This window comes from Sinohyriopsis cumingii, chromosome 15 (assembly GCF_028554795.1).
Source record: "Sinohyriopsis cumingii isolate HCF-2022 chromosome 15, ASM2855479v2, whole genome shotgun sequence".
Classification (NCBI taxonomy): Eukaryota; Metazoa; Mollusca; class Bivalvia; order Unionida; family Unionidae; genus Sinohyriopsis; species Sinohyriopsis cumingii.
This window is the reverse complement of record NC_142975.1, coordinates 131,602,380-131,622,594: the sequence shown is the minus strand read 5'-3', so window position 1 is coordinate 131,622,594 and position 20,215 is coordinate 131,602,380.

Sequence of the window (20,215 nt, the reverse complement as noted above, 5' to 3'; positions counted from 1 at the left end):
CTGAAAAATTGTTAAAGCTACGTTAAAAATCCAAATCTCTCTCTCTCTCTCTCTCTCTCTCTCTCTCTCTCTCTGTGCATTGCTGTATTTGAAGTATTTTTCCAGTTGCCATTGGAGCAAACTACGTGTGGCTTGATCATCTTCATCACTGGAACAGGTTATGACGATTCATCATGTTGCGATGACCAATATTATGCAAGGCCCCATTGCTCTACAACAGGTGATAGGCACCGACTCGCGTACGCACATAACGGAAATTACCTACATACACGGCTGGTACAACATTCGGCTGCGATTGATACACGGCTGGTACAACATTCGGCTGCGATTGATACAACCAATGTGCGATGATGTTTGGTATTAACATCTCTAGACCTTTGGTATAAAACTATCACTGCTATGGATGGGTATTATAACGAAAACGCGCTCGAAAAAGTATTCCTGGCCACGGTTCCTAGAATGACCGCGATCGCTGACAACACAACCGGATGTGTCAGAATGTACTGTCGCTGTCAGCGTCAACCTATCTGTGATGCGTCCCTCATTGCCACTGGCTGTTGAGGTAATTACTGATTACAGACACATTTGCAGCACCCAATCCACCAGGTTAAAACATCATTCCGCGACTGTGTGTCCCCCTGGACCAAAATGATGAGTACTTTCGATTGAAGAAACAATTCTCTGATGCAAGGTATTCATGCGGATGGTGAGTCATATGCGTACTCTCTCTTTTGGAAGGCCACATTAATTAAGATAACGTAAGGGCTGTATCCTGACATCCCATTACAAATTTTAGAGGAAAAATAATCACCCTATGGAAATAACAAAACACAAAACAGTTGAACACATTTAACGTTAGCAATGTTTCCAAAACAATGAATTTCCTGTTTATAAACATTTTGATTCCGACTCGATTTTCATTTAAAGGTATCTCGCATATCACGTATGTGAGTTTGATACGTGTCAACTTTCTAACGAAAGTATCGAGTAATCCTTCAAACAGTTATGTGCAGAGGAAAAACACACGCAAACACACGCAGACCAATTTTTTTTATTCAACTGATACTATCATTTCCCATTGAGCTTAGCAAATATTGCAATTGTCGCTCACACCATTAAAACTACATTTTAGAGAAAGCGTCATTCTAAATACTCATTCTCTCTCCCACTCTCTACACACACACACACACACACACACACATATATATATATATATATATATATATATATATATATATATATATATATATATATATATATATATATATATATATATATATATATATATATATATATATAAGTTACAAATGTGCATGTGAACATATGGTTCACCTCAGTGCAGTGTTGCAGTTTATCTATAGTATCTTGCATATTATTAGTAACTATTTATAATTCGTTTCGGCAGGTCTGACATAATATGAACACACACACATACAAACTATATAAGTCACATAACATGACACACACAGACAACTACTATATTACAGATATAAAACACATATGACTAAAGCGGTAAATTTACGCAAGTGCCACAACACCTCATTCATCAATGCAACAACATAATGCCATTCTTGTGTATTGAACAACACCACATTCATCAATACAACAACATAATGCCATTCTTGTGTATTTAACAACACCACATTCATCAATACAACAACATAATGCCATTCTTGTGTATTTAACAACACCACATTCATCAATACAGCAACATAATGCCATTCTTGTGTATTTAACAACACCACATTCATCAATACAACAACATAATGCCATTCTTGTGTATTTAACAACACCACATTCATCAATACAACAACATAATGCCATTCTAGTGTATTTAACAACACCACATTCATCAATACAACAAAATAATAATGCCATTCTTGTGTATTTAACAACACCACATTCATCAATACAACAACATAATGCCATTCTTGTGTATTTAACAAGACCACATTCATCAATACAACAACATAATGCCATTCTTGTGTATTTAACAACACCACATTCATCAATACAACAACTTAATGCCATTCTTGTGTATTAAACAACACCATATTTATCAATACAATGATGCCATTCTTGTATATTTAAAAACAATAGTAGCGTATACACTGTACCACTTTGTTAGATTTCAAGAACCGATATTAGTTTTCTTTTCTTTTAAAAGTAAAAGTAAGAATAGGATATTGTATTCATCTACCAAGCAACAAACATAAAAGTAATACAAAATGTTTAAAATCTTCTTTCGAATTTTTTAGCAGGAAACATGCTGCAAATAAAAAATCCGTATTAGACTAAACTAACAAATTGCTTTTAAGTATTACAGCTTAAATCGGATTTCAGAATGAAAAACAGAACTTGCAGTTAATTCAATCTAGCAAAATAGCATTGAACTCTTTTTACTTGATCTACTCTGATATCAAAGGTAAGACTTAACAGGTATAATTGAAATGTTCTTGAAAAAATTGGGTATCAGGTTCCAATATTGTATGGTACTGAAAAGAAAGTTGCTGATGTTATACTACTATCACATGGTGTAGCAAAATTAAATTTACAAACCTAGTGACAAAATGGTATTGATTACTGATTTTCATAAATCTTTGACTGGGGTAAAAATGACATTTATAATTTGAAGCAAATGGATGATCATTATTGAATCTTGGTTGTTTTCCTCTTTCTGATGTATAATCTGAGTACATGGTTACGTATAAATCTTGCAGTTTTATTCTGTGCTATTTCTGGAGTGTCTGTTTGAGATATTTACATTTTGCGGCAGAGCACGAAGAACAGAAACAATCAAAATAACACCTTGTTATTGTTAAATAGAGCTTTTTATAGCTCTCAGTTATAAACATAGTTACAAGTGTGACGTAGTTCTTCATACATCTAATCTCTACTGTGTTGTGTTTCCTAATCAGCCATTTAACACTTTCCATGTTAGAAAATAATGATTAATGCACAAAGAAATTTCCGAGGTTGACTCTGGACCATTACAGAAAATATGATCTAGTCATGTTGAAGCTGTTTAGGAAACCTGCATTAGCATATGAGCCAGCTGTGGATGAATTAAAGCCTGATATTTATTTTACGGAAGTGAGATCGAGACAATCTCGATTCAATGGAATGATAGTTATGTCCACACCTAAATAGTAATGGTGATAATTTCTTTCTTCGCATTAGCAGCAGAGGGGGCGAACAGACCAAAAGCTTTTTGCACAATAAGCCCTCCCCACGGAAACTATTCGATAGAGGGCTTATTTCGACGAAATAAACCCTTCTATTCAGAATACAGGACAAAAAAAAATGTCCCCGAAAATGCTTTGTATTTCCGCTGATATAACGCGAGTTACTTCAATAAATCCGACTCGTATCCGACATAATTTCCACGGTGAGGTATCATCGAAAAATCAGGTGTAGTTTGCGCCCCCTCTGCTGCTACGAGAAAACATTTTTATGTTAACGGAATTAAATCATTGATAAATAAATAATGGCAAATATCGGAGAAGCACTCACAACTAGATTGGCACGACAACGACTAGCCGCGATTAAAAAATTTATTCCGGTCCATGATTCCGTTAAAGAAAAATTACGAGCAAGACAAGAAGCGCGAGTTGAGTTTGCAACATCTGCGGAGGAATTATTTAAGCCTATTACAGCAGCTACTGGTGAAGTTAAAACTGCAATTGTAGGAAAAACTGATCCTGCCGACCCTACCAAAACAAAACGAGGGTTACTTCAAGCAATAGAAGAACTTAAACAGCAACAGGTAGATGAAGGTGCTGTAGTTGATCCAGGTGCCGCCGGAGTAGTGACAGTTGCTAAGGAAACATTTATTAATAAATTTACCGAAGATGGTATTACTGAGATAAAAAATATTCCACTTACTAGCGTGGATGAACTTAAGGAGTTTTCTACTTGGATTGTCTTAAATTATCCTAACCGGCAAGAATTTCTAAAACCAGGAGCTGCCTCGGGTATAACCCAGGCTGATTGGAGGGATTATGTTTACAAAGTAAACCGAGGTATTTCTCGAATATCTAGCACTGATGATACCTATAATTTTATAAAAACTGGCGTAATTGGGGTTAATAAGGAACTAAGAGACCAACAAATGAAGGCAAAGGAAAGGGAAAGGCAGGCAAAAATACAGGAAATGGAAATGAAAAGGCAGGAAAGGGAGGAAGAAAAGAAGAAAAAAATACAGGAAAAGGAAATGAAAAAACAGCCGAGACTACAGGAGAAGAAACCACCAGCTCTAAAAATAGACCCCGCAATAACACTGCCTGATCCAGTGCCTGAAATTTCATCACCTGAACAAATGGGGGCTAGCGCTCCTGATGATGATTTTTCCACTCCTGTTTCGTCGCCCATCCCCCCCGATATATCAGAAGAGGAAATACTGAAAGAGCGAATAAAAGAATTAAAAAATGAATTAAAAAATTTAATGGAGGAAAAAGAAAAATTACAAAAAGGAATACCGAAAAAGGGTACCTACTCTAAGGTAGAAAAGATAGAAAAAAAGGAAAGATCTGTAGTTGATGAAATTGTTAAAATATCAGCAAAACTAAAGAAAACAGGAAAAGGATACACCGGTCGCGGATATAACAACCACATCTGTCCTGACAATATCGTCAATGACGTATCACGGTTAGAAGTTCTCATCGGAGGAAGACGTGCCGGAAACAACTCTCCGGAAATTATAAATGAAGCCGCAGATATCTGTCAGAGACTATTTCAGCGTGGCATCATGGATATCGGCATCTACCGGGGACTCATTGATGAACTCGCGGATGGTTACTACAGCGACTAGTAAATTTAGTTAGAGAAACAATAATTAAATAAAATGATACTACACGATTCTTTTCGCAGACCAAGAAGTGTCAGAGTAGTAAACTCACGATTACCAGTATACGAGGTTGTTTACGGAGATGGAGTCGGTGATGTTGTTAGGGATTTAGTCACAAGAATCGCTCCGAAAGCTGGACCGTTAGTAAAACAATTCGCGATGAAAGCCGCTGATGTTGTCAAGGATAAAGCCATTGGCACTGTTGGTAGTCTTGCCGGAAAAGCATTTCAATCAATTAAGGATCGACTAGCACAGCTGATACAAAAAAAAACCCCAATTAAGAGGCCCGCGCCAGTAAAACTACCATCCACTGAAGTTATGCCGGCAAATGTTAGTAGCGTAGTAAATAAGGCCGTAAATCAGAAATTAGCAGAGATCGCAACAGCGGGAATTACCTCCAAAGCGTTGCAAGATAGTGTAACTGCTAATTTGATAGCTGGTAGTGGTTTCCGGTGACGATAACATTTTAATTAGATCATCACGAATAATAATAATGTTTGTGCGAAAATCCAATGATGCATTTGATATGTCTAAACCAATACTTAAAGATGATTCTGTACGTGATTTTCAATATTATTCTTATGAAGCACGTAATCCTAACCAACGGGGGAGAATTGAATTGCAGGTCCAGGATACAAGCAGATACTTCTTGCCCGCTGAGGCCTTCATCGAAGTTGAAGGTAGGTTTTTAAAGAATGATAACACTAACTACGGAATCGGCGACCGAGTTGGATTTGTTAACAACGGCATCATGGCGTTATTTAAATCCGCTATTTATATGATAGATGGAAAAGAAATTGAAACAATTCATGATAACGTCGACGTTGCCACAACAATTCTCGGGTTGGCGAGATACTCGGATGATTACACCAGATCAGCCGGACCATCAATGATGTTTGCAAAGGATGTAACCGACAGCCCCGAGAACAGGAATGTTATCACGGGTGATGTAAGAGCTGCAGGAGGAGCAGCAGATGCACCCGCAGTGTTATCAATGAACGAAAATTTTAATTTGGGTTTTGCAACACGTAGATCGATGTTAAGTGGAGATGAAGAGTTCTCAGGTGTGATTCCATTGTCTCACATCTTTGGATTCTGCAGAGATGTTCAAAAGGTTATATTCGGTGCCAAACACACAGTTATACTTGTGCGAAAACCTGATGATAATGACGCTATCTGGCGAGATGCTGCTGTTGCCGCTGGTCAGGTAATACTAACTAAACTGTGGTTGTGGATGCCAGTGTTGTCTCCGTCAATCACCGAAGAACAACGACTGTTGTCTTTTATGGACACGGGTGGTAAATCACTGCTATCCTGGAAAACAACAACCACAGACGTTATTCAGGGTGATCACGGCGGGTTGTTTACATGGCATATATCATCGCAACAAGGAGTATCAGCACCACGACATATTTTCATTGCATTTCAATACCGTGCTAGAATAAGTGACCAGACAAGAACTCCAATGGTATTTGATACACTTGGAGTTTCTGAAGTTTCGTTGAGAATAAATGGGCATCAGGAGCCATCTGAGGATATATTAATAGATTTCGAACATCATCGTGTCGCACGCGCGTATCATCGTCTGATGTCATTTATGGGGCGCGACCTTAATGTAGACACTGGCCTGCAAATATCACAGCGAGACTTTATGAGTTTATATCCGATTTATTACTTTTCGCTGGAACATCTTGATCTGGTTAAACAATCTGTTGTCGACCTGCATTTCCGAGCTCGTGTAGGTGCTCCTGCTGGTGGTTACAGAGCGATTGCTGTCATACTCTCCGATAAAGCAATGCTGCTTGAAGGTGTTGGCGGACGAATGAGAGTTATTGACGCTCCAGTAGAAAACATGTAACAATTAGATTAGTTTCTGAAATATAATGTCATACAGTCACGTTAATGTCACCTTGACTTCCGGTCAAACGAAGAAATTGCAATCGAAGAACGCAAGCACGTGCGGGACATCAATAACACTAAAACGAGATCAACTTGTTGGTGGTCCAAACAAGCTGTCGTTGACTAATACTCAGATTAAACATTTTAATAAGGCACTAACAGCAAAAACCGGTGTCCGACTTAATTTCTCTGCTGCAGCTATCAAGGACATGACCAAAACCGGTGGAATATTTCCTCTTCTCGCAGCAATACCGGCGTTGATTGCCGCGGCAGCACCAGCCGTAGCAAAGGCAGCAGCACTTGGTGCAGTTGGAACCGCAGCTGGAATGGCACTAAAGAAAGCAACCGGACACGGGTATAAGAAAAAAAAGGGGAGATCCACTCGCGGATCAGGGCTAAGACTACCAGGAACTCCACCATCATGGTATCCAAAAAAATTCTAACGCCGTTGACGCTTCCAGCTTCTAATTTTGATTTACTCGATGCTGTTAAAAAATTGCGTATAAAACATTTCAGAGGAGTATTTATGCGAGATCAATTACCGACGCGGCCGAATAATCCAGAAACTGGCATTATCAATCTCGACAACAAAGATGGTCCTGGAACTCACTGGGTTGCTTACGCGATCGATCCACGTGGAATTATCTATTTCGATTCGTACGGTTTAGCACCGCCAGTTGAGTTTCTCAAGTATGTCCGCGGAGTGCCTCGCACTCTCAACAGCAGATTTTATAATGTTCCAGTGTGGCAGTCGACGCTACCAACACAAACATTAGTTGATCCGCCCATTTGTGGGAACGAGGTTTTAAATGTTCTTGATGCAATCTCAAGAAATCCAGCAACTCCTCCGCATCGAGTAGTGTATGAATATACCGCATCGAGAAATGCTAGGCATTTTCATGCTAGCATTTGAAAAACAGCAATAAGAATAATGGTGGATATTTACGGAAGACCTTTCACAAGAAAAGTCAAACCTGGCACAGATGTTGATCTCTCAAAATATGCGACCAAAGATGAAGTCGATAATCTTTTGAATATAGCTGGAGTTGACCCAGATGAAGTTGCTATTTTTCAGGACAAGCAGGGAAAACTAAGAACGAGCAACATTAAGTGGAATGATATAATTCGCAGAGTTCTTGGAGCTACCAAGGATAATTTCGTTGCATTTAGTGATGGCGGCCGGATCAAGGACTCGAACATATCAATCGCAAGCATCAAAGACAGTATTGATAAAGGTGTTGATAAATGTGTGAAAAAAACCGGCGACGTAATGACCGGCGAACTCAGCCTCGGCGGCAACAAAATAACCGTTCTAAAAAATCCGGAAGGTCCCGAAGATGCCGCAAATAAACAATACGTCGACACGCAGTACCAACACGTTGCTGGCCTAATCATCGATAAAGTAACAAAATCCGGCGACGTAATGACCGGCGGACTTGACATGAGCGGCAACAAAATAACCGCGTTAGCAAATCCCGAATCCGACCAGGATGCGTCAAACAAACAATACGTGGACATCGTCAACGGTAAACTAAATACGCTGCGTGCAGAGTATGATGTTCACGTGGGCGCGTTTACAAGACTTCGAAGAAACTTCTCAAAAACTGATGAGGCCGTGGATAAGTTCTTTGGGGATCCTCCAATCGTCGACACGAAACTTTCTGAAATCATACCAAATCTTACTAATAACGCCAACGATATCAATAAGATTAATACCCGGTTAGGTGTAGTCAGAACGGAAAAAAGTTTTTCAGATCAAGTTCAGATAATAGAAAATAACATTAACACGATCAAACAAACACAGCAGAATATAGTATCGGGTATTCCTGAGATCGTTAACAAAACCAGTTTGATTAAAGTTCCCACTGGAGTTACTCCCGGGCATATCACCAACATCGTATTCACGGTATCATCGGGATTCGCAACATGGTCACGACAAAATAACAACACTATCAAATATACAGCAACAGCCACCGGTGTTTACAGGTTGTCTGTGTTTTCAGCCGCTAAATTTGAAATCTTCACAACATATCCTTGGAGACATTCCACCGATAAGTATTCCGGGGTTGTAACCGTAATACTAAACAGCGGAACCGAGGAAACATTTATGCTTGAAGCCGCCGACGATACTTTAACAGCAACATCTTACTGGTTTTGTTTGGAATTCGTCGCTTCAACGCCTCAATTGGTTACCGCGTAATTGAAAATCGGCAGCGATTTTTAAATAAATGTCAACGTTGAAATCCGAAGGATTTCCAGATGCTCAACAATATCGATACAATCAAGTCCGTGAGTGGCAATCTGAGTTAAAAACTGTCATCGAAGTAACCAGTCAAAAAGTAAAAAAATACAAGCGCCGCATAACAGTGTTAGACGTTATGGTTTATTCAGTATCCGCCGTTGTTGCATCCGCGGGAGTAATACTATCAGCGGTCACTCCAGTGACTGCAGTAGTCGCTGCCACGATCTCTGTTTCCGCTGCTACAGCAACAGCAGGAGTTTTCGGCATCATAGCAAAAAAAATATCCTCGTGTGCTAACACAAAATTACACGATTACACGACAAAATTAAATACAGCCACGACCGCATATCAGAAATTATCATCGCTGATATCATCATCGTTAGACGCGCAATCCAGCGACGCCGCGTTGATATCAGATTCTGAATTCAAACTAATGTCAGATGCGTACAATGACTATTTGAAAACTAAACAAATAAATAATGTCACTGATGGCAACGCCACAGGAACTGCTTCAACAAATAGTCACAAACACAACACCGGTAAGGACCACAATGATCTCAGTGTCCTCGACGACACCAGAATTCAGCATTAATTTTCCAACTCCAATTGCCGTGAATGAAATCGCGTTGTCGAAGCTCAGTGCGTATCACAGCTGGCCCAATATCAGGTCGGCATCATTTGGCGGTCAGCAGCCGAATAATTCGTTTGTGTTCGGGAGACCCAGCGCGGACCCACAACAACGTGAACTTGAATGGGATACAATTACGCTACCCACTGGGAGTTATCAGATCGAAGAAATCAACAATGAGATACAACGCCAAATAAAACGAATCACCGGCAATGAAGCCAAAATATCTGTGACCGCGCACGAACCAACGCTGTCTGCGGTCATTGAAATCTCAACACCGGAATACGCCGTGGATATTTATAACAGCTCAATCCGAACAGTATTAGGATGGCCACAAGAACGACCCGAGGTTGAACCGGGTCCACCAAAACCATCGAAGTCGGATTTCGAGACCACGAAGGAAGAACTACACGACCTCGTGTACGGCGAGCATTTATTATTTCCAGATCAATTACGATCAGGCCAAGCCCGGTTTTCAACATCAGATATACACCCCTTGGATATAATATATACAGCTTTCGAAGACGGGAGATTCCGTCGATACCTTCCAGAAGACATAGAAGCTCATTTTTTTAATCCGATCAAACAAGCACATAAACAACAGCTAGACCTGTTGCGAGTATATTTTCAAGATTATATCTCTGATATAACAAAACCTGGAACTGCAAGCAGTTCTCGCACGAACATTATCACCACCATAGAAAAACTAAACAAACTCGTATCCACGATGGAATTTATGAATCAAAAAGTAATTCAGAATCTACTGGATCACAAAGGCGATTATGGAACCCAAAAAAGATCGAATTTTGCATCCCGATTTGGTATTCCCGTGAAGGATATTTCAGATTTTAAACTTCCTGGATATAACGTGCACACACTGAGAAAATCAGTCCAGGATCTCATCGCGGAATCTTTCGAAGATATTTCTGCCACGTACACGCGAACAAAACCACAACCTGTTATTTTAAGACACGACAACAGTACAGCATCCGATGGCAGACACATCTCACCCGGGATCGTAAATATCACAGATGTTATTGCGGTCAATCTTGTATGTGACGTCATCGACGGTAGCTACAGCGCATCAGATACTACGACGGCGACGCAGGGGTTTATCCTGTATACGTTCACACCAAAAGACCCCCCCGGTTTTCTGATTGTGCAAGAACCAATCAATGTGGTCTATCTGCGGTGTAATAATCCGTGGTTGTCAACGATAAATTTTAAACTCACCGACCAACGGGGGGGGTTGTTGGACCTGCGTGGCGAGACTGTCTCCGTGAACTTACTGGTGAAGTCCTGAAACTCTTCGAGTTTCCAAATTGGAAATGCAAAGCATTTCTGGAAGAGTTTCCACGCATAGCGTTTCTCCGGAAGTCCAAGGGACTTCTCATGCTAGCATGAGAAACTCTTCGAGTTTCCACGCTCACGCATTTAAAAAAAAACAGTTGTATATAATGTGTGAATACATTCACGCACGAGTTCATATTCATGATAAGCAAATTCTTCACGAGGCAATAAAAACCGCATTTCTGGAAGCCCAAGGGACTTCTCACGCTAGCGTTTCTGGAAACTCAAAGAGTCAGCCCCCTAGGGTTTCCCTAGGGGAACAGTATTTCCCCGTTAAAATAATCGTTGACGTGTACGGCGACGAAGACTTCTTGTTAACGTCGTCACAATTAACACAGCTACAGCAAAATCATATGATCACAGCTTGGTGTCAACGAGAACAGATTATGAACTATTCTCATTGTTGTATTGATGTTGAAACGCTTAAGCAAATCCTGGAAGTCTAAGGACTTCCAGAGAAACTGGAAATGCAAAGCATTTCTGGAAGAGTTTCCACGCTCGGGCAAAAAAAATAATACACTTTTTTTTTACCGTGGAAATGTGCTTTACACTCGAGAAACTCTTTGAGTTTCCGGGGGGGGGGGGGCTAGCGTTTCTCAGGTTCTACTTTCACTTTGTGCTGTGAGTCACACGCGGCGGTTTATACTTCCTTGTCGGCCTCGTAGTCACAAATACTAGTATTTTCGTCAGAAATGCAAGGCATTTCCGTGTCTAGATTCTTTATATAGCCTTTTAACCGTCTCACCCTGGTGCTAATTAATTTTCGAGTCTCATACTCGCTTGACAATACAAGACGAATCTTCTCAACTGCACGGCACAGTGGAATAAATTCAGATACCTGATTTTCAGTTATCCCGGCAAGTGATCTGTAAATGCGATCTTGCAAACCCTTAATGAACCTATAACACGCGGGGAGATTGTTCTTCCCCGATTGTGATAGCTCATTCAAGGATTCAAAATCTGACATAATTGTTTCAGTGTCTAGTAAAATATTAAAACCTCGCTGTTGTAATTCTTTAATTTCAACAAGTATGGTATTTATATTTTCGTGATTCATATTATTATATATTTTTATATTTTTAAATGCATGAGCGTGGAAACTCGAAGAGTTTCTCTGGAAGTCCAAGGGACTTCTCATGCTAGCATCACCAAAAACAAAAATAAACAGATAGATGATGAGCGGTTATCACTTACTGGGTACTCTTCACCGGCCTACGGTTCTTTCATGAGTCCTTTGTTAGGATTTTTTTTTCTTGGTCTTATATTAGACCTTCGTGTTGTGATTTTTCCCTTAGGCACCTCATGTTACCGTTTATTTTTGGCCAACACTCTTTCTGAATGTTTCTATTGGTGGGCACCCAGGTGACGTAGAGCTTTATGCATCCATCTATCTGTTTATTTTTGGGGGTCACTCACCCCATGAGGAACTTCTAGATCGTCAAATAACGGTCTAGAAGCTCGGGAGGGACGATACAACACAGAACAACCTTTAACCTCTGATTCGAGTGTCATAGCAGGCAAAGGCACAATGAACATGTAATCTTATCCTAACTTATCCTAAGACCTTATCCTATGACGACACAAACATACACAGGTGGGTCATTTTCTACGATCAGCAGCAGAGCAAAACCATCCATTGAATCGACCATTGGATGGTGCACAAAAGACACCCGCCATTGGCGGATTAAATTTATGGTTTTGCTTGCGCGTGCTGACTTTCGATCGACCCAAAGGTCTTAGGGAGCGATTTCGTATATAACCCAACTGTTACTTGCGAGTTGGAAATTCGCTCTAGCAGTGGGCGGGACTTGTTTAAAATATTTTAATTGTATGTTTTCTCGAGCGCGGTCATATAACAAGCACAGAAGAGCAAAACAGTCGGATATATTCAGTAAAACGAGGATATTGTTTGTAAAAAAATATATATTCTACGGTAAATAAATGATTACATGTTATGAACTCGATAAAATATTTTATCAAGGTGGCTTTCTCAGGGGAGCAAATCCTCTGACGACGACAACTCTGCAAAGCGTTACACACTCGTGGAGGAGTTATCGTCGTTTGTGTCAGCGATAAGAGTTATATAACAGAATGAAATCTTCTGTTTGAGCTTCTTTGAAAATGCTGTTTTGTGGATCCCGGTTGCGACATGCTGTACAACAGGTGAACAAATACCGAAATACCTACCGGCGGCGTTTATTGACTGGAATACAATTTCTTCACCTGCGTTTATAGATTTAATAGCTCTTCTTGCAACTGTTTTACAACGCCCTGTGTTACCCAGTAGGCAGTTCTTGCTCTGAGTGACCACGCGAAGATTGTTTATAGAGTTATCAAGTATGTTACCGTTAATGTGATCAATGACAAAACCCTTAGGGATCACTCCAAAGAAACATTCATAGACGAAACGATGACATAAATACCTCTTTGAGCACGTGGCAGTAAATCTTAAATAACCAGCATTATCAACTGTACCAACTGGTCGTCTTCGCGTGCAGTGTCGCACCGTGCCATCTCGGTTTGCCTCATAATTTGGAATAGTTGGATGTGCAACAAATTCTTGTTCGGGAACAAATTCTTGTTCGGGGACGAATTCTTGATTCATTATACTATAAGCAAATCATTTGTCTAATTCATAATTTGTCTGAAAACTTATTTATGTAATCACGCTCCGAGAACGTGTTCGAGTCTGGATTTTTTTTATCATAATACCGTTTTAGTTCTCGATAGCGTTTCCCCCCACACGCTGAACATAATTGCGTTTTTCCTCGTACTCCAATGCCGCATCTGATACACGGTATCGGTCCTAGACTCCCACCGCGGACCTGTTGAGCATGTTGTCCACAGTATTCGTGTCTGCATGGTTTGCTACACGGCGCTGATGAATTTAGTTTAATCCACTTGCATTGGTGCATATAATATATTTGTCTATTTAAATACTTGTCTTAATTATAATAATGAGTTTTGAAAGACTATCCAGAATAAAACCTGGAAATCTCCAATTTCCCCGAGGTCGATTCGATCTTGACCGGTTAACCGGTGATGTACGACGACGAGAACTCGCAGCGGTAATTGGTGTTATCAAGAACGCCAAAGAAGAGTTTCGTCGTGATGGTGCCGCACATGTGTGGTCTTCGTATAAAATCATTTCTGAAAATGCCATCATTGATGGTACCATGAACGATACAATTGCGCGTAGTATAATTGAGTATCTCGACGATAGAAGATATTTCATACAGATAAAATTTATCGTTGGCGTCGACGACACGGAAACAGGTGAAACAACATGGATTATCAGAGACAAACTAGACCCTATTCTTGATGCCCGACGGGGAAAAACCGTCGTCGTAACCAAAGACTCAAACCCGGGAGTACTTGTTGGGATTGATACACCGTATTATGCCAGAGCGTATCCTGTGACCGCAGTCATTTATGGAATTTATCCGATGAAGAAACCACGCGTTGATAAACTCGCCCCGATGAAGATGTCAGAGTCATTGATAAAATCCACAGGGTTGAATTGTGTAGCCGAGCGAGTAATGGAACATTTTAAAAATGCCGCGCGAGGAAACGGCCTAACACCGCTAAGACAGACTAAAATAACAGCGTGGGCGGCAAAAGTAGTGGATGAAGGAGCGTCAATAAATGATGTTGCCGAGCTCGAACGATTACTAAAATTTCCTATAACGGTTTCATCGTTGACCGGTGAGGTATTGTACAAGAGTAAATATGATTCCCGTGGAGCACCAATAACTATTATCGATCATAACAGTCACGCCTGGACTGACTCGGTTAGGATATTTCCTCGAGATCGTGTTGTAAAGTATTATCCGGAATTGGAAAATGCTATCATGGGAACCACTAGTGGTGAAACTCGAAGAGTTTCCATGTTTGATTTTATTTATCAGATAAGTAAAACCGATCCAGTGTCGGTGTGGTTATTCCGAAGTGACCTCGAGGGAGAGTTTGATCAGTTTGTGAAACCCAACGGGGAGGTATACAGAACGGCGGCATTACATCACGAAATGAAAAAACTCGCAGAAAAATATCATGCGACGAACACTGATACGTTACTGACGCAGTGTTTTACTGTCCCGGGTGTTGTCACGCATATAGCCCGAGAACGAAATTCATGGAGACCAACCCCGAAGAGCTTTCTCGAGGATATTCAACAGAGCTGTATCGAATACGGGCACGGTGGTTTGTGGAATACCCAGTATGATCACCGCGATATGATATCCGTGGATATGACGGCGTGTTATCCAGGAAGTTTTCTTGGGCGGGGAGAATGTAGTGAGTATTTTAAACGGTTTGGTCATATTACAAGCTCGATGACAAGAGTTGCCATAAACCGACCATTGCCTGATTTTGACCTGACCGGGGTTGCTTGTGTGTCGTCGTTTAAACTCGCTACGGGTTTACATCCTGTGTGTTATGCTTGGTTTGGCAGACATTTCGTTGAGAAGCGATGGGCCCCAATAGTGTTATTGCGATACATGCTTGACAGTCGAATACTGCTGTCGCTGACGGTCAGTGAAGCGATTATATGTTATTGTCGTCAAACCGAAGTTTGGTTGCCAACTCCGCAAGTCACCGTAGAAATTGAAAATTTCCGAGAATATCCAGAATCGTTTATCGACACTATCATCGAAAGAGCTCCCCGAACTGATGAAAGCACCGCAAAAGATCTAGGACGAAGAATAATAGGAAAATTTACTCAAGGTGGAGCGTATGATCATAAACTACATCATAGTCGATTAATCATGGACGAGGCCGAATTGGATCTTATTGTCGCTGATGCCGCCACGAATAATACGTTTTGTACCCGCGAAGATGTGTTTCTGTCAAACGGGGAAAAATTAGGAACTGTTGTTAGTTACACCGACGGAGAATCATCTCAGTACACACATTTGAGATCTTCGATGCTAGCTTATGTATCAATAAACCTATTGTCGATGATTAATAGGTTTCCCGTTGACGCAGTGAGAGTTGCAACGGATTCATTCTATATCGATAAAAAACACTTAGCGGCGTTAAATAAGGTTATACCGAATGATCCATCGTGGGGTTCATGGAGAATAAAAAATGAAATGTTGCATGGATATTGTGAATCAGCTGATGTTGAAATCGAGGATGAATATCGCGGCGCAGAAATATCTGGGAAATTTTCAATTTCTACGACAACTTCGCTGCCGCCGGTGCACGATCCTGTTGTGAGACATAGAACAGTTTATCTCAACGGGGCTGGTGGTTCCGGTAAGACAACTCGCGCGATAGAATTATTTAGAAACTCTGACATGATTGTGCTAACACCCACACATAGACTTGCCAGGGAGATGCGACAACGGGATGTTAACGCGTGTACGTATCACAGTTTTTTCAAATACAGCGGCGGCACATGGACTCCTACGCGAATGGGAACGAAATATATCCCTGGAATAATCATCTGGGATGAGATAGACACTGTCCCGTTGGATACATTAAAACAGTTTCTGGATTGGCTGCTAAAGAAAAATACCGCAGTGGTGATGTGCGGCGATCATGGTCAACCACCGCCATTTACAGGTGAATCTCCACACACGTGGCTGAAAACTTTTGTAGATTATTATGAGGAAATAACTAACGATGTTAGAGCACTCGATGAAACGCTGAAAGAGTTTAAGGCGTTGATCAGGCTACAAACCAATAAAGTCCAGTGTGAGATAATGCGTGAAATAATTCCAGAGACTTCGCTGAGCGACTTTTGGGAAACGTGGAAACCAGGTGATTTAATTGTGGCAAGTAGAAAGATAGTCAGGGACACACTTCAGCAGCGGTTATTTCAGTTACATCAGAAGAAATTTCCCATGCTGGCAGTGCCGTTGTGTTATAGACCAGCTGATACGCGATTGCAGAATACCGACGTTGATATACCTGGGAGATCGGAAAAACAGAATTTAGTATTAAATGATATTGTCACAGTTGATATTGATGTTGTTGAACAGGCACTAAAAATGAGCAAATCCCCGTGGACGCTAGGATACGCTATGACCATCCACAGTTCGCAGGGACTAACTATTTCAGATACAACAGTTTGGATTGTTGATGATCGCATCGAGTGGTCAAATTTAGTTTATTTAGCCGTGTCAAGAGTAAGAAGGATAGGTCAGTTACGAAGAATTGTATTAGATGATGTTATCAACGACAGCATCAACAGATCAATCGCTGATGATACAATAAGAAAGAAATTAGCCGGTTACAAACAGAGCGACAAAAAAAATGGCAACGAGTTTGATCTCGACGAAACATTTATTATACAATTACAACAACAGCAGAATAATCACTGCGCGAGTTGTAATTGTTTATTGCTGTGGCAGTATTCGAAAAATAATCCAAGGCAATTTACCGTAGATAGAATAGATAGTAATCGCGGTCATACGCGTCAAAATGTGATGTTGACCTGTCTTGAGTGTAATCGACGCAGAGGTGCTGCTGCAGTTATTTAAGTGATCGAGGTGGTAATTGTGTATCCGCGGGGATCACCTGAAGTTGCTCGCGTGTGAACCCACGCTGAGGAGCAGTTGAATCTAATCTGTAGATTGCGTTTCTCCCAGTTGATCTGGTTATGCTAGATATCTTATGTGTTGTAACGCTCCATATAGGATCAGTTGCCCTTTTTTTTCCTCCTTCGAGTTCGCCGGGTTCGTATAAATACCTAACGGTGACATTACCCAGCAACGGGGACGCTAGCGTCGTTGGCTGCGTTGAAACACGTTCACTGACGCGGGGTATATATTTTTTTGTGATTGCATTTACAGGTCTCATGTTTGTTGTTCTGGTAATTTCATTATTCAGTGCGGCTATCACGTTTGGCAGTCTTGCAACCCATTCACGAGATCTCGTATCGTAAATGAATTCCCTCGCGTACTGGTATCCGAATAATCTCTCAGCGAGTGTTCTATTAAATCGCTCAACAATTGCCTGATCCCGATGAATTTCAGTATGTCCTCGTCGTATGGTAACGTTATGCTGCTTTGTCAGTGATGATACCGCGCCCTGAAATTCCTTGCCAGGATCAACTTGTAATAATCGAGGCCAGCTTAGAGGTCCTCGCTGATAAATTCGTTTAAACGCAGAGGCGACTTCGGACGCTGTTTTAGTCGCTAACGGTTCTGCTTCTTTGTATCTACTAGCAACATCAACTACTGTTAGCGCGTATTTGTATATTTTTCTACGGACAGTATCATGAGGCAGGAATAGTATGTCAGCCTGATGAACTTCATTGGGGATACTAACATCAAAATGTGCAAAATTGATTTGTCGAGGTGGTGGTAAGTAGATTTGCCATATTGCTTGTTTTGACAGCCATTTTTTGGCAACCTCGCGTGTTACTGATGCCGCGTTGGCGAGTTTATTAATTGCTGCATTACCTCTCCAGTATCCGGCCGGGGAATAATAAATCGCTTCCATTGTTATTAATTATCCAGCGCCTAATGCTAATTTAGATTTCATCGCTGATCTTATTAACCAATTAGCGAGTGACTCCTTAAATGATTTATTTTTTATGGCGCTTAGTGCATGAATTAATTTCACATCCGCGATATGCCTGTCTTGCAGATCTTTACTTCGATAAGCAACATCATGCATGTGACACGCTGCGTCGATAGCGTTTATCGGATACTCTCCCGGTTTTGGTTTAGATTGTTCATCAAGTCTGATATCTAGTCGTGTCCCTGGACCGCAGTAATTGTATCCTGGGAGATGTTTTTCTCCGGGATATTTAGCCCAAGGGGTACCTGGAAGTCGTCCGAGGGTTGCTGCGATGTCACCTCCGCTGACTTTGTCAGGCTTTTTTTTTGAAATCTAAATTTTTTTGTGCCACATCGCGCACACTTACCAGAAAGTGCTTGTCTGTTATTTTTTGTTGTAATGGTTGTTAGATCATTCGTAGGGGTTTGTGCCTTACACTTCACACAATATAGATCCATAATTATTATTCCTTATATACAAATGGAGATCACTGATTTTTCTGCGACGCGAAGGAAAGAACCAGTCAAGCATAATTCCGCGCTACCAAATTCTATCAGAATGATCATCATAGGACCGTCAGGATCAGGTAAAACACAGCTGTTGCTGAACATGATAATGAAGTGGATGAAATGGGACAAACTATACTTGATAGCTCCGTCTGTGGATGATCAACGTTGTTATGATGTTATAAAAGATTTTAATGAGAGTGCAAAAGCGCTGAGTGAAGACGGCGAGGATGTTGTTGAATTTATAACTGATATTGAAGAAGCTCCGTCCGTGGAAGACCTTAACGGGGAAATAAATAACCTAGTAGTGTATGATGATGTGATGCTGGACAAGCAAAAAAATCCTGCAAGAATATTTTCACGAGGTCGTCATAAAAACACTGATGTGATTTATGTTACTCAGCGTTATACACAAATTCCAAAAGTAATCAGGGATAACTGTAATCTTCTTGCGGTGTTTAATGGAGTTGATGTTCACACGCTGAGAAATATTCATCAAACCTGGTGTAGCGGCGATATGGATATTAATAAATTCAAAAATTTCTTTAGTCGCGCTCAAAGAACCCCGCATGGATTTGTGACAATAAATTTACACGACCCGCGTACACGATACCGCGTCGGCCTTGATACACTATTTGCGACATAAAAATGTTTTCTTGGAAACTCATTTCGTAGAGCAGCAGAGGGGGCGCAAACTACACCTGATTTTTCGATGATACCTCACCGTGGAAATTATGTCGGATACGAGTCGGATTTATTGAAGTAACTCGCGTTATATCAGCGGAAATACAAAGCATTTTCGGGGACATTTTTTTTTGTCCTGTATTCTGAATAGAAGGGTTTATTTCGTCGAAATAAGCCCTCTATCGAATAGTTTCCGTGGGGAGGGCTTATTGTGCAAAAAGCTTTTGGTCTGTTCGCCCCCTCTGCTGCTGCATTTGATAGAGTTTAGAGTTTAACATTTATTGGACGACATGATTAATGACTTTAAGAGAGGGAGATGTCTTAGAACATATTAAAAGTATCCGTTTAAGAATTAACATAAACGTTCGAAGGATATATTTGAAGAAGTTCTTATGATTGCGTACCGTAGAACAAAAGCTCTCAACGACCATCTGGATACTACAATTTAATATTCATGGGTCTAAATTAAAAAATTTAACCTTAATTTAGTCTTATAAACATTACACCCTGGCATCAGTTATTCATCCGTACGCAAGTTTTTCCATAACATC